General features: G+C 46.6%; 1 long non-coding RNA gene and 1 pseudogene across 1 annotated transcript; one reads left to right on the top strand and one right to left on the bottom strand.

Moving 5' to 3' along the window:
* Nucleotides 1-5,776: 5,776 nt before the first annotated feature.
* Nucleotides 5,777-13,482, bottom strand: LOC123167258 (hydroquinone glucosyltransferase-like; annotated as a pseudogene).
* LOC123167259 (uncharacterized) lies at nt 8,626-10,266 on the top strand. Its single transcript, XR_006483882.1, has 3 exons — nt 8,626-8,787; nt 8,886-9,055; nt 9,531-10,266. It is a non-coding gene; the product is annotated as an uncharacterized lncRNA (long non-coding RNA).
* Nucleotides 13,483-18,752: the final 5,270 nt, after the last annotated feature.

Below are 18,752 nucleotides of genomic sequence, written 5' to 3'. Positions count from 1 at the left end.
GATACAAAAACTATATAATTAGAAACTCCTTTCAGATACAAAATTGATGGTATGCTTTCTGTAACATGCATGTCATATATTATTGTTCTAACACATGGTCAAGGGTTACATCAAAAAACGTATTAGGCCCTATATATTTGAACAGAGGGAGTATGTCAAATGCTAATTGCTAGTGGGCATGTGACTTGCCAATTTACAAGGGCCCACCAACATGCATGTCAATAACTTCATGTATGTGAGTAATAATTAAAAATTTCTACAATATGTTAAACTTGTGTACATGCATATCAACGAACACGGGATCTCATCACCATGCATATCATTGCCGATGAGATCATGTGATATATGGTACATTGTGTTAGTACAATGAAAAATCCAGGAATTTGAGTGTGTCTTTCTTTGATTTTTTTAACAAGAGTACTTTTTTCCTTGGAATTAGTACAATGAATTTCCTTGGAATTGTTACTTATCTAACAAAAATTTCAATTCAGAATCACTAATTGTTCTTTAAATATTCTTTGGAATTGAGATTACGAAAATCTAAGTTTTCTTAAGATAAATGATACTAGGGACTTGCACAATTAAAATTATATGTTTTTTGATAAAGAATTCTCAAATATCCATGCCAAGTGTTAAGTTTAAAAATTTATGAATTTTCATGGAAATCAATTATCTCACAAGCTAGCACTGTAACAATTACCCTAAGAGCTTCTCTCTTACAAAAGTACACTAGGAGAGAACATTCTCTTTATCAGAGGGAAACCATTGTATTTGCGTCGTAGTTCAGCCAACAAATGTCACTCTTATAACCCAAAAAAAAGTTCAAAAATTCAAAAAGACTGTCGAAAAATTACATTGTGTAATGTAACCGGTGCATGTAAAAGCGCATTAACTAGCTGCATTTATTATTCATTCTAGGTGCATTAACTAGCTGCATGTGCATCTATTGTCCAATAATGCAGTGTATTATCACAGGAGTAGTTACATGTCTGCACTACAAAAGTGGACTTGATTGTTGCAATCGCATAGTAATCAATAGCGGTACCAATTTCGGTTGATGGCGCACCCCGGAGCCAATTGTCCGCATCCGTTCATGGGGCTACTAAATTGATATTTTCAATTGCCACATGCCTTCAATGCATAATATTTTGATGACAATATTCACTAGGCTATTCTGGGTAGAAATTTTGGCGTAATATCTTCATTTTAAGGTAAGGATAAAATTCTAAATTCAGATAACATGGTTTTATTCACATTCCCATGGTTAAAAAAGTTGGCAATAAGCAAATAATCTGTCAATTAAAAGGAGAGCATGTTGGATGTTCGTATGATAATTAGAAAAGTTGGTGATACTACCACGGAAACTTATGTAGTTTGTTTTCCTATATATTCAATAAAGTCATAGTAGTTTTCTCGCAAAATAAAAATAAAATAAAGTGATCACAGATTTTGACCGTACATGTATAGTTGGAGTACCATCACCTGCAGTTTATACTTTGACTACATTGTTGATCTATATATATATGCAGATGTAGTTGGAAAGGATTGCACTCAATCACCCTTGGTTCCTCTCCTTTTGTGCCACACCAGTTGGAGGTGAGTTTCTACTTTCTTCTTTTCCAGTAAATACGAAGAATTCAAATCCATTATTTATATTATTTTTTCTAGAATAAATGGCCTTTTCAATTCATCTATCATTCTGTTAGCATATTTCACATATGGTCTCACATGTAATGTGAACATCTAGAGCGTAATCAGATTTGCTATTTTTGCATTTTATTTTTGCTGATCTAATAATGTCACATGGAAAATATTGAAATATGTAGGTCGGTAATATAAAAGGCCTATCTTAAAAACCATGTCATTTGTGATGTCAAATTCTCTCCCTTCGACATTCTTGGCTTAGATTTGATTACTCGCCTGAGCGTTGTCCTTAATCATTTCAATTATGAGTTTATGACACAGCTAATTTGGATTGTCCTACTTCTTTTACCTTCGAATAATTTAAAATTTGCTTCCATCTTTTTTCTTTGAAATTCGGCCTCATGGCGCTTTATTAGGATTCAACAAAAGTTACATCATGGATTACATAAGGAGGAATTCGGGTGGATCCCCATCCCAACTAAATTCAGTATGAGAATCATAAATTATTTTGCTAAATGATGCACCACTTGATTTGCTTCTCTCAAGCAGTAATGAAACGAAATACCATTAATCATATGTGCTCTAGTAAAACAGTTCGCCAAGGTAGCTGCGTAGGGGCCTAACACCTCCAACTCGCCTCTTCATGCACTAATAACTTCCAAAGAGAGCGATTCTATAGCCACATTCGTGCATCCCAAGTGCTCAATGAGATCAATACCTTTTTGAACCGCCAGGGCCTCAGCATATTCCACATTGAGGACATAAAAAAGGAGCTGCAACACTTGTAACTGTTTCACCAATACTATTACGGAGGACAACCCCTACAACTCAAGTCCGGTCGTCATGGAAAGCAGCATCATCATTGAGTTTATAAAGTCCCTGTTTTGTTTTAGCCCATAATATTTCACGCGGTCGGCTAGACGAAGACATAGAACTGTAGTTTGCAGTTAGGATTTCGACTGCAAAAGCAGTCCGAGGGGGTGCCGCAACAGGTCCCCCCTTTACGAATTCACGTCCTTGCCACCAAATATACCAACAAGCGACATCAATTGACTCTTGCAAACCGAGCATCCCTAGAACTCGAGACTTCCAACTAGAGCTGCATAACATAGCTTCCTACACTATCGATCCCGATCTGTCCGCACATAAAGCATGTTGAATCACCTCAGATAGATCCAATGCTTTCCACACATGTGAAATTGCTTCCAGATTTACAATATGTAATAATAGTATCTTCAAAGGACAAAGTGTTATTCCATATTTAAATGTAAAATACACATATAGCAATCGATACAAACATAAATCAAGAAAAAACTTCAGGCACCATGCCTCTTATTCAGTTCTTTTAGGGATCCCCCTCTTTACTCATCGTGGCTCTTCCGATGCAAGGAAACCATGCCAGCCACTACCACGAGAGCTCGATCCTGTGGCCCACCTGGTGCCGAAGCAATCTCGGCCTCATCCCGGAGGTGACCAACCTTTTTCCGTGCCGCGGCGCCCTTCTCCCCTTCCATAAGCTCTCTGACCAACGCCGCCACCTTCTCCCGCAGGACAAACACTCCGTCCTTACCGAGGGGAGGCCTCTCCCACAACGCCAGGCACACCCGCCCCGACGACAGCATCACCGCGTTCAACCTCTGCTCGGCGGACAGCGGCCACACCACCATCGGCACGCCCGCAGCCACGCTCTCCAGCGTGGAGTTCCATCTGCAGTGAGACATGAACCCTCCCACGGCGACGTGGTTAAGGATCTCCACCAAATCCAACAGTTCTCAGGTAGTTCGTTGGGAAAACTTTCACAGAGAACGTCAGACAACATTTCCCTAAATTTTTAGCTTGCAATAAAACCCTGGATACAACCAACTAAGGAAAAAAAGGTAAGAAAGCAAGTTGATAACTCATATTTTTTGTCAAATAATTTAAATTATTATTCCATAATAATTTAATACAATGTGTTACGTTGTTATTCAGAAAGAACGATTAAAGTACTCTTTTAGTAACTTTGTGCCGGTTGCAAGTTTCCGGTAAGTTAGAAAAAAGAGTATAGACCCCAACAATAAAGTGGAGTTGGGAGACAAAACAATGAAGTGCATTCAAGGGGGATGCACAGACCCGAACTTCTATCTGAAGACATATTTCTTATATACATATTATATATATACACGCACAAGTACCCACACAAAGATATATATGGTCTAATATGTTTTTTGGGTAGCCTTTAACCATTGATAAAATTCTTAGTATATGAGATATGATATAAAAATTATATCATTAGAAGCTCCTTTCACATACAAATTTGTGGTATGCTTTGTATAACATGCACGTTATATATCATTGTTCTAACACATGATCAAAGGTAACCTCGAAAAGCGTATTAGGCCATATATATTTGAACAGAGGGAGTACATCAAATGCTAATTGCTAGTGGGCATGTGATTTGGCAATTGACAAGGGCCCCACCAACATGCTTGTCAATAACTTCATGCATGTGAGTAATAATTAATAATTTCTAAAATGCGTTAAACTTGTGTACATGCATATCAACAGACAAGGATCTCATCATCATGCATATCAATAGTACTCATTTTGCCAATGAGATCATGGGATATATGGTACATTGTGTTAGTACAATGAAAAATCCAGGAATATGAGTGTGGCTTTCTTTGATTTTTAACAAAGACTACTATTTCCTTGGAATTGCTGCTTACCCAATAAATTTTGAATTTCTATATCACTAATTGTTTTTTTTAATATTCTTTGCAAATGAGATTACCAAAACTTGCACAATTAAAATTACATGAGGTTTTCTTAAGATAAATGATACCAGGGACTTGCACAATTAAAACTACATGAATTTTTATATGGAATTCTCAAATATCCATTGCAAGTGTTAAGTTTAAAAATTTATGAATTTTCACAGAAATCAATTATGTTAAAAGTTTCTCTCATACAAAATTACATTAAGAGATAACATTCTCATTATTATAGTGAAACCACTGTATTTGCGTCATAGTTCAGACAATAGATGTCACTCCTACAACCTAAAAACAAGGTTCACAAATTCACAAAGACGGTAGAAAAATCACATTGTGTAATGTAACTAGAGCGTGTAAAAGCGTATTAACTAGCTGCATGTATCATTCATTCCAGGCGCATTAACTAGCCATGTGCATGTATTATGCAATAATGCAGTGTATTATCGCAGGAGTAGTTACATGTCTGCACTACAAAAGCGGACTTGATTGTTGCCATCTGATAGTAATGAATAGCGGTACCAATTTCAATTGATGGCGCACCCAGAGCCAAAAATCCTCATCCCTTCATGGGGCTATTAAATTGATATTGTCGATTGCCACATGCCTTCAATACACAATATTTTGATGATATATTCATTGGGCTATTATTTCTAGGTTGAAATTTTGGCATACTATCTTCATTTATATCCAGGTGTAAGGATAAAATTGTAAATTCGGATAACGTGGTTTTATTCACAATTTCATGGTTAAAATTTAGCAATTAAGCAAATAATTTGACAATTAAGAGGAGAGCTGGATGTCTGTATGATAATTAGAAAAGTTGGTGATACTACCACGAAAACTTATGTGGTTTGTTTTCCTATATTCAATAAAGTGATAGTAGATTTTGACTATACATGGATAGTTGGAGTATCGTTTATACTTTGACTACATTGTTGATCTATGCAGATGTAGTTCGAAAGGATTGCACTCAATCACATCAATTGGAGTGTAATCAGATTTGCTATTTCTGCATTTTGGTTTTGCTGATTTTATTAAGGGCCCATAGAAAATATTGAAATATATAGGTCGACAATATAAAAGTCTATCTAAAAAATCCTGTCATTTGTGATGTCAAATTCTCTCCATTCAAATTCTTGGCTTATAATTGATTACTCACCTGATCATTATCCTTAACCATTTCAACTATGACGCACAAAAAAATTATGACACAACAAAGTTTAGATCGTCTTACTTATTTTGCCTTAGAATAATTTTAAAATTGCTTCCATCTTTATAATATGTAATAATAATATCATCAAAGACAAAGTATTATTCTTGCCCGCAAAAAAAAGACAAAGTATTATTCTATATTTAAATGTATACACATAGCAGTCGATACAAACATAAATCAAGAATAAACTTCAGCCACCATGCCTCTTATTCAGTTCTTTTAGGGAGCCTCCTCTTTACACAGTGTGGCTCTTCCGATGCAAGGAAACGATGCCAACCAGTACCGCGAGAGCTCGATCCTGTGGCCCACCCGGCGCCGAAGCAATCCCGGCCTCATCCCGGAGGTGACCGGCCTTTTTCCGTGCCACGGCGCCCTTCTCCCCTTCCATAAGCTCTCTGACCAGCGCAGCCACCTCCTCCCGCGGGACAACCGCTCCGTCCTTAGCGAGGGGAGGCCTTTCCCACAAAGCCAGGCCCACCCGATCCGACGATAACATCACGGCGTTCATCCTCTGCTCGGCGTAAAGCGGCCACGCCACCATCGGCACGCCCGCCGCCATGGTCACCAGCGTGGAGTTCCATCCGCCATGAGACATGAACCCTCCCACGGCGACGTGGTTAAGGATCTCCGCCTACGGCGCCCACAGTGGCACAAGGAGCCCTGTACCGTTCATCCTCTCGACGAACGCGTCGGGCAGATAGCTCAGCGGGTCGGCATCGGTAGCGGCAGTGCCAAGGTAGGCCGCGCTACTGTCCTTGTCGTTGGGGTGGTGCACCACCCAGAGGAACCTCTGCCCGCTCGCCTCCAGCCCAGCCGCTAGCTCGGCCGTCTGCGCCGTGGATAGCGTGCCGCCGCTGCCGAAGGACACGTACAAGACCGAGCCATCCAGCTGGTTGTCCAGCCACCGTAAGCAGCTGTGCTTGACCTCGTCGGAGTCGGTGGACCGCCCCCGGGTGAATGGACCCACAGCGTACGCCGGAGGGTACACGCCCTTGTCAGAAAGCTCTTTGAACGCCACCAGCGTCTCGTGCTCCAACGCGTCCATGGTGTTGACGATGAAGCCTTCCGCGAGGAGGTAGTTGCGCTCGCGGTTGATCATGAGCTGGTACACGGGGTCAGAGCGGTTCGAGATCGGCGCCGTGTAGCGGCACGCACCCCGGGAGCAGCACGGGCTCCGGGAGGTTGCGGCACTCGCAGGTGGTGGTCCTGGCGAGCTCCGGGCGAAAAAGTATTTTTACCGGTGGCGGGAGGTACCGGTGGAGCATCCACCGTTAAACGTTGCTTTGAGATTGATCTGGCTGAGGACCCCACCATGCTTTTATTTTTGTCATTTATAGCAATACAAATCTTATACAAATAGGTATACTCCATTAGACGGGGGCCACAAAATATCTTTTGTCAGGTGTCAGGGTGAGAGCAAATATGTTACACCACGGGCATGCAAACACTAAATGCATGCACTTTATTTTTCCATGTGACATTTTAAAAGGTTGATAACTTTTGAACTAAATATCCAGTTTTGAAATTTTTTATATTTCTGAATTCAGGGCGACAAGAACTTTGAAACAAGATCAATCTTGGATACACTTTGGCTAGTTTGAATTTAACCATTTCACTCATTTCAGAAAACACATTTCAGTCTATTTCACATTTCACTAGTTTCAGAAAACCATGCAGTCGGTTTCACATTTCACTAGATTCGGAAAACACATTACACCCATTTACAAAAGATAGATTTCACTCATATTAGAAATCACATTTCATATATTTAACGTATTTCACACCAAAATATGTGTCGTGTGTATGAAAAACAAATTTCACTCATTTCAAATATTGGTTTCACTCAATTCGAAAAATATTTCATATACTTCAGGAAACTAATTTCACTCATTTCAGAAAAATTACCGGTTAAAAAAACAATTTCACTTGTTTCAAAAATAGATTTCACTCGTTTCAATAATCACATTAGACTCATATGCAAAACACATTTCACTGCGAATTTATGTAATATATTGAAATGTATTTCACTCACAAAAAAATATCAATTTCAAACACTAAAAAAAGCAGTGAAATTGGAATAACTCAAATCATCCTTTGAAAGTTTTGAATTTCATATATTACTGTTTTTGGAGTTCACTAATTTGAAAGTGAAATGTACTGAAACTGGTATGTATACGAAAATATTTCACTCTTTTAAGTTGATTTTTTGGGTCAGTTGTTTGAGATAATCATTTACACTATTTTGTGAAAAGGACTGTAATCAGTTTTTCTAAATATGGAATCCTTTTTTCACTCTTTTGAAATAACGAGTTTGATCTTTTGGGAAAAGTGAAATTAGAATGCATCATGCTTTGAAATTTACACTCTTTAGAAAAAAAAGGAGTGTCTTATTCCCCAATAGTGAATAAGTATTTGAAATTTTTGGAAACTGAAATATGTGTTTGGAAGAATTGAAATAAGTGTTTCAAAAAGTGAAATATGTGGTTATGGAATTACTCCCTCCGTAAACTAATATAAGAGCGTTTAGAATACTAAAGTAGTGATCTAAACGCTCTTATATTAATTTACAGAGGGAGTATAAGTTAATAAGCCAAAGTGTGTTGTTCTGTTCTTGTGTCGCTGTCATGGACATGCACGTAATATAACGTTCTGGATATGCACGTGGTGGGGCATCCTGGGTGGTGGGACGTAGCGCAGGAATACAGAGCAGGGAATCGTGCGGAAAAGGTGGAATACAACTGAGTGAGGGCTTTTGGTGGCCGGGCTATAGGCAGGCCATAATCTGGTCCGTCAGGATGGGCTTTGGGATTGTGGATCAGTCATGTCATTGCAGCAGCGTGGCAGGCCTAGTGGGTGAAATACAGTCCCTGATACACCTAGCCTCGCATAGGCGTATTAATGTTCGGCCTAGCAAATGTTCCTGTCCCCGGCCCGCTCGATCACTCATTGGCATGGACCGGCATTTTGGTACAGGGTGACGTTTTCGAAACAACACATCTAAATGAGTCCGGTGACATATGTGGAGCATGTAGATCCACGCGACCAGGTTGGCTCACATTACCCTCTCTCCCACACAAGGCTCGGACCGGCGGCTGCTCTGTAATTTCACACAGGCGCGGCGCGGCGGCGATTCCCCACCGGCGATATGTCGACGGACGGACTTGAGCTCGACGGGTATGTTCCTATTGCTTCAATGGTCTCTCTTCCCCCGAGTTCCTTCTCCCATTCTTTTGCAAAGTTCATCTACTGATGCTGCTAGATCTTGGTCGCAGGAGGGGGGAGCACACATCGGCGGATGGGGTTGTGATGTGTTTCCAGTGGAATCCCAAGATTCCATGAGTGCACCAGTTCTTGAGCTCGAGAAGGGCGGCGAAGGACGTGGAGCTGGAGATGGACAGAGATACGAGGTCTGCTTTGAAGCTACCAGCGGCCGGACGAGGAGGTGCGTTTTTTCCTGGTCCCAATCATGCTTTATTCGCAGCTATTGAGCTTAAACTGCTACTCCCAGTTTAGTTCAGTTTCTGATGTGTCGAGGCATAAACAGGATTTTGTTCTGAGGCATCTCCCTTTCTAGGGGAAGCATAGTAGAGTTATCATAGTTAGAATTGTGAGTTGCACAGGCATCGGCTCCTCGTAACCTTTTTTTATGATTAGCAAGCAGTGTAGTATGGATGTACAATCTGGGCTATGTGGGACGCTCCTTTTTTATTCTAGGATTACCGAGAATATGATGTTATGGTGCTAGATAAAATTCTCGTTTGTGGATTTAGCACGCTGCAAAAGGAAACAAAATTAACATGTGCATCGGTTTGGAGGTTTGATTTTGTAATTATAGCTGGTATCGGGTGTGGATCGTAACAACAAATTAAGGTTGACATTGAGGATGTGTTTATTCTATATGTAATCCTTCTGTTCAGTCTGTAGGCAAAGAGAAACAGAGCACTTAGGTGGTTCCCCGCTCCGGCGGCGGCTCAACTCTAATCTGCAGAACACCGGATCTGCCAAGGGCAAGGCCCTCGTCCACGGATCTGGAGGGGAAAAATCATTTTCTTCGTTGTTTCGGCCGGTGAGGCTGTATCACACGTCAATTACTTGCGCTTTTCTCCTAGCTATTGTTCATCAGTTTCAGATTTGAACTTTTTTGGTGATTTTGTAATATTGTGATCTTGTATCCTGAACCCTGAAGTAGAAGGCATTTAATCCGATGCATTTTCCTACTGTTGTGATCTTGTAATATTGCCTTCTGGCCAAATCAGCAAAATCCCTGGTTGAAGCTGCGCAAGCTCTGTTTCTTTGGCTGTTGTTCTCTCTCAGCAATCCATTCGACTCGGGTATATGTTTGTAATTATTGTAATGGATTTGTACCATTTGTGAACCATGTCAAATTGTTAAGGTGGGTGATGGGTATTACAACTATGTATGCATGGTTGCTAGTTCTATGCGTAGAACTTGATCTGTGTATTAGTCAAAACCGACACATATTGTGTGTTAGCTTAACAGGAAGAAACTGCAATTGTCAATGAGAGCAATATGTCGAGAAGGGAGATGGCCCAGTAGTCTAATGATTTCTGTAATGGAGTGTTTGAATCATCTTCGTCTGGCAAACTATTGTTAATTGCTTTTCCCAACCGTGACCATCCATTCTTGGTGTAGGCGTACAAATCAATGGTTTGACTAAGGTTTTGGATTGGTCTTGTGATTAAGAAATTGGTTCGTGTACTTGGAAGAAGTTTGAGTGGTGACCGCGCCTAGCGACAGCTGCTGTAGCTACGTGCTAGTGAACTTGACCACACTGAAAAGTGCAACGCCTTGTGCAATGCTGATCAAACTGTGGTGAGGTGACATGACAACACGGCTTAAAGTGCACCGGCCTGCGCAAAGCTGTTCACACCGGCCCTGGCGCTGTTTCACTTTATGTCCACACTGACGCGGTTTAAATCATTGTTTGGCCTCTAACCGGCTTAATTAAGCTAAGTTATGCAGCCTGCCATGAATCAGTTGGTGTGCCAATGACGACGCTGTAGCATTTCAGATTGTCAGTACACATCTTTTTTGCGGGTGCAGTACACATTTTCTTAGCAAATGAAACATCAACATAAACAATTAGGCATGAACGTGGCGCCCCGGCGTGATTAATTGAGAATAATCTGTTTGTTCTATCGTATAAACCATTAGCAGTTTAGCACTAAACATGACGCTAAGCTATATAGTGCAGAACACATAGAACCCAAGTGCCAAGTTAGTCGTGATGCTTTTTAGAGCAAAAAACATTGTAGCACTTGCTAATCCCCACAGACAGTAGTATTAGCATGAAACCGAATAAAAGTAATCAGTGGACGGTGGCTATGGTGAACAAACTTGTGTCTTCCCTGGGCGAAAATGGTTCACCTCCATACTTGAGCAACCAATGGGCTCCGTTGGCCAAAAATCCTCCACGGCATTCATGCACAAGGGTGTGTACTGGTCTTGAGCCTGCGGTCGCTGTGCGTACATGTCAGATGAGCAGGAGCCTAGCTGCCTTTTGCATGTGTGTGGGGCCAGACGAGTTCAATACGAGCCAAAAACAAATCAAATACATGACATATACAACGCCAGCACGCATCCCTGTGCACATGCAGCGGCCGAGATTCCGGCCTGCCTGCAGCGCGGCCACCATTGGCATTTTTCGGAATAGAACTCCCGTATATAATAGACTTGATGTGGTGTCCTACTCTTATTGGCTAGAGGTTCACCGGTAGCTCCCGGCTCCGGTAAAGAGTTAATTGCACGTTGGTACCACACTTGCGCACCTACTCACGAATCAGTATCATTAGTCTTTTTTTTTGCCATGCAGTGCCAACTCTAAGCCTAAGTGTTGCAAAACAGTCTGACAGCCGTATAAGCGCGTATTGACGGTGTATCTGACCGCTGGGACCCGTGCGTCAGGGCTGACGTGGCATGCTCTTCTACAAAAACAACCCTTGCGTCGTAGTGGCCCTGGAACGGCAGCAGCCACTCGCCGCGGGGCGTCCACTCAGCGTCCCCGCCGAGCGAGCCGACGGCCGTGTCGAGGGAGAAGGTTCCCGCGTAGCCGCCGCGGCGCGTTGCGTGGGCGGAGACGAAGATGCTGCGCCCGTCGGGGTGCAGGTGATCTCGATGGGCTCGTCGTCCTCCTCCGGGTCGCCGCCACCGCCCGGCAGCTGCAGCGGCGACGAGACCCTCGTCCACGCCCACCGGTGCTCCTCCGCCTCGTCCAACACCAACTCCAAGCAGTGCAGGCCTCCCTCGTGCAGCGCGTAGAGCCGCTCTCCGGCGGCGACGACGAAGCGCATGGTCAGAAGCGCGTCCGGGTGCGGGGGGCCGACGGCCAGCTTGTCGGTGTCCGTGCCGTACGCGACGGCGTGGGTCGTCGAGTGCCTGTCCGCCGTTGGCTGCCACAGGGCCAGGATCTTGCTGCCGAGGGCGCCGACCAGCACGCCCCCGGATTCGTCCATGGATTCGAGTTGCAGCAGCGGAGGGTCGGCGAGACCCACACCGTCGGCGTCGCCGGGTGCCGTAGAGGAACGGCAGGTCGCCGGCCCAGTGCGCGGCGACGGCGGGGCCGAGCGTGGCGGGGTGGCGCGCGAGCCAGGCGCCGAGCAGCTCGCCGCCGGGGAGCACAGCGGAGGGCGCGGCCGGGTGCGTGCCCATCCAGAGCTCCGCGTAGGGGCGGGCCCGGTCGCAGTCCTCCCGCACCTACCCGGCGTCGGATCCGCGCGACCCCGTCGCCACCAACCACCGGGCCATTACCCACTTCCTTCTTCTCCCCCTCAGGCCGCCGTACCTCCATGGGCCTCCCACTGCTCCCTCCCATGCCTTGCCGGAGACCGTCCATCCTCTCTGCGTGGCACACCTCCGACAACGGATCCGGCCGTGGCACGCCTCCTCTGCTCTACTTGCCGCCGGAATCAGGCTGCCCCCTGCCACCTGCGGCCGGAGCTGAGAGCAAAGGGGACGGCGCAGCGGGCGTGTGCGCACGCGATGGCCGGGCGGAGATGCAGTCAACACCCGTGCGGCGGCTGAGAGGCGCGCGACGGGGCTCCGGCGAGCCAGCGACGAGGCTCCGGCGAGCCAGCAAAAAAATATGCCAAGTTGGCTGTTGACATGCGGGCCCCGCTGGTCAGATACATCGTCAATACGTGTTTATACGTGGCTTAGTCTGTTTTGCAACACTTAGGCTTAGAGTTGACACTGCATGGCAAAAAAAGTGACTAATGGTACTGATTTGTGAGTAGGTGCGCAATTGGCTCCGGTAAAAAGCACTTTGTGGAGCTCCGGGATGTAGAGAAACGATAACAGAGACATGAGGCTGGAGGTGTAGAAGACCTACCCAGGAAGACCCATCTCCTTGCCCACGGCGAGCGCCGCGGGGCAGAGCATGTCGGTCACGAAGGCTGTGATCCCCGCCGGGAGGTGGAGGAGGGAGCGTAGTAGGTCGCGCAGCGCTGGCAGGGCGCGAGTGATGACGGTGAGGATGCGAGTCACCAAGTGCGCGTCGGCGGGGAGGTCGTCGAGGGACACCTCCGGCAGCGCGGCGACGGAGACGCCCGGCGGGAGGGAGGCGAGCGGCGAGGAGTGGCCGGGCGAGGACAAGCTGGCGTAAGTGACCATTGTGATGGTGAAGCCGTGGTGCACGGCGAGGCGCTTCGCCAGCTCGGACGCCGGGAGGACGTGGCCCAAGCCGGAGCTCGTGAGGATGACGACGTGCGGCACTGCTGCCATGTCAAAACGAGCTAGTATGTTAGCAAGTTGTATGTCACCCTGCGTTTATTCGGCAGCAAACACGTACGCATACTGATCCTACTACGAGCTACAGAAAAGAAAAGCCTGAGGTGGAAGTTTCCAATCTGGTGGTTGTACGCTCGCGTCGGCCACCACAGGCGGTCTGACACGTACTACGTGCCCCATGCAGTCATGAATGGGGGGCTCCGCGCAGGCGGTGTTCTTGCTCTATCATAACCCCACACATCCCAGCATCTAGCTAGAAACCTCATCGCACCGCCCATATATTACTCCTCCGGCAATCCTATCCTCAAGATCTGCAGTGTAAGGATGTGTTTGGTTCCAGAACAAAGTGGAATGGAATGTCATGATTCTATTTCATCGGAACGGTCGGTTTCATCTTTGTGTTTGCAGTACATCAAAATCCAATTTTGCCGTGTGTTAGTCTATAAACCGTGAGCTATTTTTTTAGGGACTCGGCTTATGTTCCTCTAAGCTGAGTGCAAAGGAAAAAACACCCGGTAAACAAACTGATCCGGCTTATGGTATCCTGTAAGCCGAGTGGTCCAAAAAAGCCCTCGGTTTAAATGACGTACACGGCATATATAAAAAGAAAACTCTCGGCTTATAGCGCTCACTCAGCAAAGATATCTGTCACGTGTCTACGGCGAAGGTGGTTGACGGCGCCGTCATGGAGCAGCCGATAAGCCATGTGCCATGTGAGAGCACTCGGCTTACATGGCATATAAGTCGTATGCCCTGTGAATGCACTCGGCTTAAGTATTTGCAAGTCTATATTTTAATGCAAAAATGGTTTTAAAATGATTTTCATTACATTTGTGTTTACTACTTGGATATTATTTCTTTCACTTCCTTCTCACCCGTTTTCTCCCAACTAGTTTCCATGGGTCTTATTTTCGATGCCCTCAATTTCCAAATACTGCGTGAGGGAGGGTAGGAAGAGCACATCCACCTGCATATGACCCAAATATATGTATGAGAGGGTGGTGCGATGGTTAAATACCTAATGCACAATTTTAACGCGGCAGTCTCATAAACGCGACAGTCCCGCAGGAAGGTTCTGCACCTACAGTGTTGGTGCCGCACTTAGCACCACCGGAGGGTATCATGTGAAGGCATGTGCTCAAACATGGTAAGCCACAAACAACATGCAGGGTTATTACCGGATGATGTTTCCCGGGGCCCGAAGCTATCTAAACCCTTGTCTTGTGTTGCGTCTCTCGATTCCAATCAACCCCTCTCAACCTATCACATACATGCGTTGGCCTCACGACTAAGTCCTCACACTAGGACATTTGCCGTGACAAATCCACGACAGTTGGCGCCCACCGTGGGGCCTACGCACGGTGGTGTTGAGTTCTTAGAGGGATCTCTCCCAGGATCGAGGAATTCGCAATTTTCTAAATGAAGAAGAGCCAGTTCGAAAGAATCTACGTCATCTCTGGCAGACAGCGGGAACAACATGTACGAAGATTTGTGATAGAAAGAAATTTAGGGTTTTGCGGTTAGTGCACCGCACCCGTCTTTGGCGATCCGACGAAACCAACAGAAGATTAGTTTTTTTGCTTTTGCTTTGCCGCAAGTCGCCGAGTCCGATAGGAGTTCAGAGGATTTCCTTTCTTGGGGCGGTGTGTTGTACGCCACAGAATCGGTCCAAACAGAAGTTTCCACCGAGAAACGGATTTCTGCTGCGATCCACGTGAGGATCGAGACAAACTGCTAGTACTATCAACACATCAAGTCATGGGTCAATTCTGCTGTCTATTACGCATCAGCGTCAAGCTCCACGTGAAATCCCAGGCAACACTAGTATTTGCACAAGGTTTGCGAGAGTGGATTTTTAGTACCCGGTGCCCCGGCACCCGGCTGATGTGACAAACTGACAATACAACATTACCAACTAGAGAACTGTTGGCTACAGGCATTCTACATGCACCTGTCACTTTTCGTTGGTTGAGATGAGATAGGCTGTCGGGGAGGAGAGAGATAGGCTTTGAAGGGACTGAAAGAAATGTCATGAGAGAGACCGTGTGAGAGAAAAGAGAGATAAAATAATTGTTTTCTTGGGAGAGAGAACAAATGGGGCAGTGTGAGCATGCAAATTTCTTTTTCCAGGATTCGAGTCTCTTTCACGTGTGAGAGAGAGGTCGTGAGAGTGGAGGAGAGAGTTATGAGAGAGAAAAAGGTATTGTATATTCTGTAGTTAACTGTGCGGCTGTTCTAGTACATCTAGCAGAGGCTGCATCGGGCCATTCAATGCTACAGTTACCTGCCACATATGTCGGGAAGCACCGTGGAAATAGGTGCCTAGTGCTACCTGTTAGAAGAATTAAGTAGACTGATAAAGCTGCAAATGGTCTGGTTCCATTTAGGCCCAACACGAATCTCAGCAGCACTGGACGGCCAGATAAGGGGGTGCCGGGAGCCCCGGGTGCTACTACACCTTTCCGTTTGCACAAAGACCGATGTTTAATTGATCTGGAGTTCAACTAGCACTACCAAGTACAATGCATGTGAAGCCAGCAAATAAGTCAGCAGGGGGCCACGACCTGGAGGACATGGACTTGGATTCATCAAACAAACAACGACCCGGAGGAGGACGTGGGCACGGACTCGGGCCTCGCTGGAATCGCCGTGCCTCGGAACAATGGCTCGCCTCGCGCCGTTTCGAGCGAGGACGGCTCGGCCTCGCTCTGAGCGGTCCTCGCGGCCTCGCCTGCGCCGCCACCCCTCAAGCCGGCCTCGCCTTAGCCTCGCCTTGGACCGCGCCGCCACGCCTCTTGTCCGAGCAGCCGCGGTTACCGCTGCTTCAACCCGCCGCCGACATACCCCCCCTGTTTCCGAGCCGCCGTCATTGCACTCTGTTGCCTTCAAGTCGCCGGCGCCGCGCTTCGTCTTGAGCCGTCCGCTTCGAGCGACCCGGCCTCCTCTGTGTCACCAAGGAACCACCTCGCCGCTACCTGAGCCACGGCCTTGCCCCGCGGCCGGCCTCCGGCGGTGTTCACACCTCTGCGTGCCGCCTCCACGCTCCTGTGATGCCCGGCGTTTTCGCGCCTCTGCTGCTCTCTCATCTCTGCGGTGAGCCGCCACACGCGACCCGGCCTGCCTTGCCTCCGCCGGCTGCTACTGCTGGTCTCGTGCAGCTGCGTTTTCTCCTATAGCAGCGCCGGGTCGAAGATCTTCCTGCGCTGCGGCGCCGTCTCCACCCCGCGTCGAGTGGCCTCCACTGCTGCGAGCTGCCCGGCCGTCGAGCGGCCTCTGCATGCAAGCTGCTGTTGTGGCCTGTTTTTGCCCCGGCCTTCGAGTGGCCTGCCGCTGCCATACCTCGGGCTGCCGGCGCCCCTCGTGCATGTCCTGAGCCATCGGTCCCCGCCGTGGCTCCTCTTGCCGCAGCCTCTGCCGCGGAGCCGTTTTGCGGACGGCCTCCTCGACCGCTGCTGTTGAGCCGCCATGGCCTCGCATGAGTCTTACGCTGAGCCGCCCGCTGGCTTCGTCATGTTGCGGTGCCCCCGCGGGTCTTGCTGCCACGGGCGCCTCAGCTGCCGCACGCCGAGTTGACCGAACGCCGCCGACCACCTCCGCGCCAATATGCTGCTTCGCCTCATGCGGGCTGGACTAGCCCTGAAGCCGCCTGTCGCGTCGCCCTGTTAACCCGCCGTGGAGCGCCCTCACTCGCTGTTGCCGCGGCCTTGTCTGCGTTGGCAAGATGTTTTTTGTTGCGACCGAAGTTGCTGCCGCGCGCTCGCTGTGAGCCGCCAAAATGCCTCCACCTTCAACGTGATTAGTTCTGGGATCCCATTAAACAAAAGGAACAACAATGCTTTTCATCAGCTATTCACAACCATTATCATGCGCTAGCATCTGACCGTGCTATGATGCTCGACAAATATATGTGCAAACCGCCGTTTTTACGGCCCAATTTACATCAATATGACGTAGTTGATTCGCCCGTCCGCGCTGGCTTACAATACTGCGGCCGGCTCATCTGTCTGCTCCCGCGGCCGACTCGGCCGTGATTGATTTCAACTTCACCATGGTGATCATCAACTCCGCGGTGGATAATTGCTGGCCTAACATATCAGGTGAAATCTATCCAGTATATTTTTATATTACATATTGCTTTCTTTAAAAAAGCAATTACTCTGGCATGCAAGTTTCTCCAATGCAGGACAAGTTGACTATTGCAAAAGGGACTATTATGTCACTGAGCCGTTGAAAGACTTATACCGGTTTACATCACGGTTCAATATGAAGAATCTCAAGCCAACTCCTCGAGTCGTTTTAGGACTCGGGGGCTACATGGACATGGCTCAGTAAATGTTGCTAGTTTAAGCAGATTCGACAACTCCGAGCTATTGGAGGGAAGATAACCCGGTCCCGGAGGCAACTGTTATATTGATGAAAATTTAAAGGCCGTCAGAAAATTTCTGGCTTAAAATGAAGAGTTCTGGTTTAAAATCCAGCTCAAGGGAAATCTGCCTCTCACAAAGCTTTGAAGCTCTCAATATCCGGTTCAAAAAGAATCCATCTCTCGCAAGTTTGAGTTCTCAGAAAAATTAAAGGTTGCCAAAGAGAACTTGCTTCCATGATGCGCGGTTCAAACATGGGCATCCTGCCTTATGGACTTATCTTATGATGGTCACTTGGGGGCTTCCTGCTCATTGAGCATAGCTGTGAATATCCCTCTTGATCCGGCTCATACGCCACTTTTACGGATGGTCACTTGGGAGCTTCCTGCTCATTGAGCATAGCTGTGAATATCCCTCTTGATCCGGCTGATACGCCACACTTACAAATCACTTGGGGGCTTCCTGCTCATTGAGCATAGCTGTGAATATCCCTCTTGATTCGGCTTCTACGCCATACTTACAAAGCACTTGGGGGCTTCCTGTTCAAACATAGGTGTATTCACCAAAGAGAACATAGCGTTACTACCCTTGTGAACTGGCTTGGAACACCAGGTGTATTCACCAGAATTTTCGGGTTATCCTGCTTTGTAGAATCTGCCACTCCGCCCGGGTAATCCCGGAATGACCCGCCGAACTCTTGACAGTCAATCTTACATAGACCCTGAACTTTTCAAGGTTAAAACGGCGGTCATGTGAGGCCCGGTTCACAAAGTGTAAAAGGTTAACTCAATGGCTTGGCGGCCCATGAAAGCCTTGGAGATTTAGGCTTGGCGGCCTATGAAAGCCTTTTTTTCTCTTGATTTGATTCGTTATGTTTTTCTGAGCGTTTTTTTGGATCCATATATTGACGCCATATTAACATATGGCTTCAGACAATTCAGGCCATGTGGCCTTCATTTCTATGTCTCATATTTGAGCATATCTGGAGTTTATTAACTCGACCTGGCTTTGGACGATTAAGTCACCGGT

This window comes from Triticum aestivum, chromosome 7D (assembly GCF_018294505.1).
Source record: "Triticum aestivum cultivar Chinese Spring chromosome 7D, IWGSC CS RefSeq v2.1, whole genome shotgun sequence".
Lineage (NCBI taxonomy): Eukaryota > Viridiplantae > Streptophyta > Magnoliopsida > Poales > Poaceae > Triticum > Triticum aestivum.
This window is presented reverse-complemented; position numbering and strand designations above follow the sequence as displayed.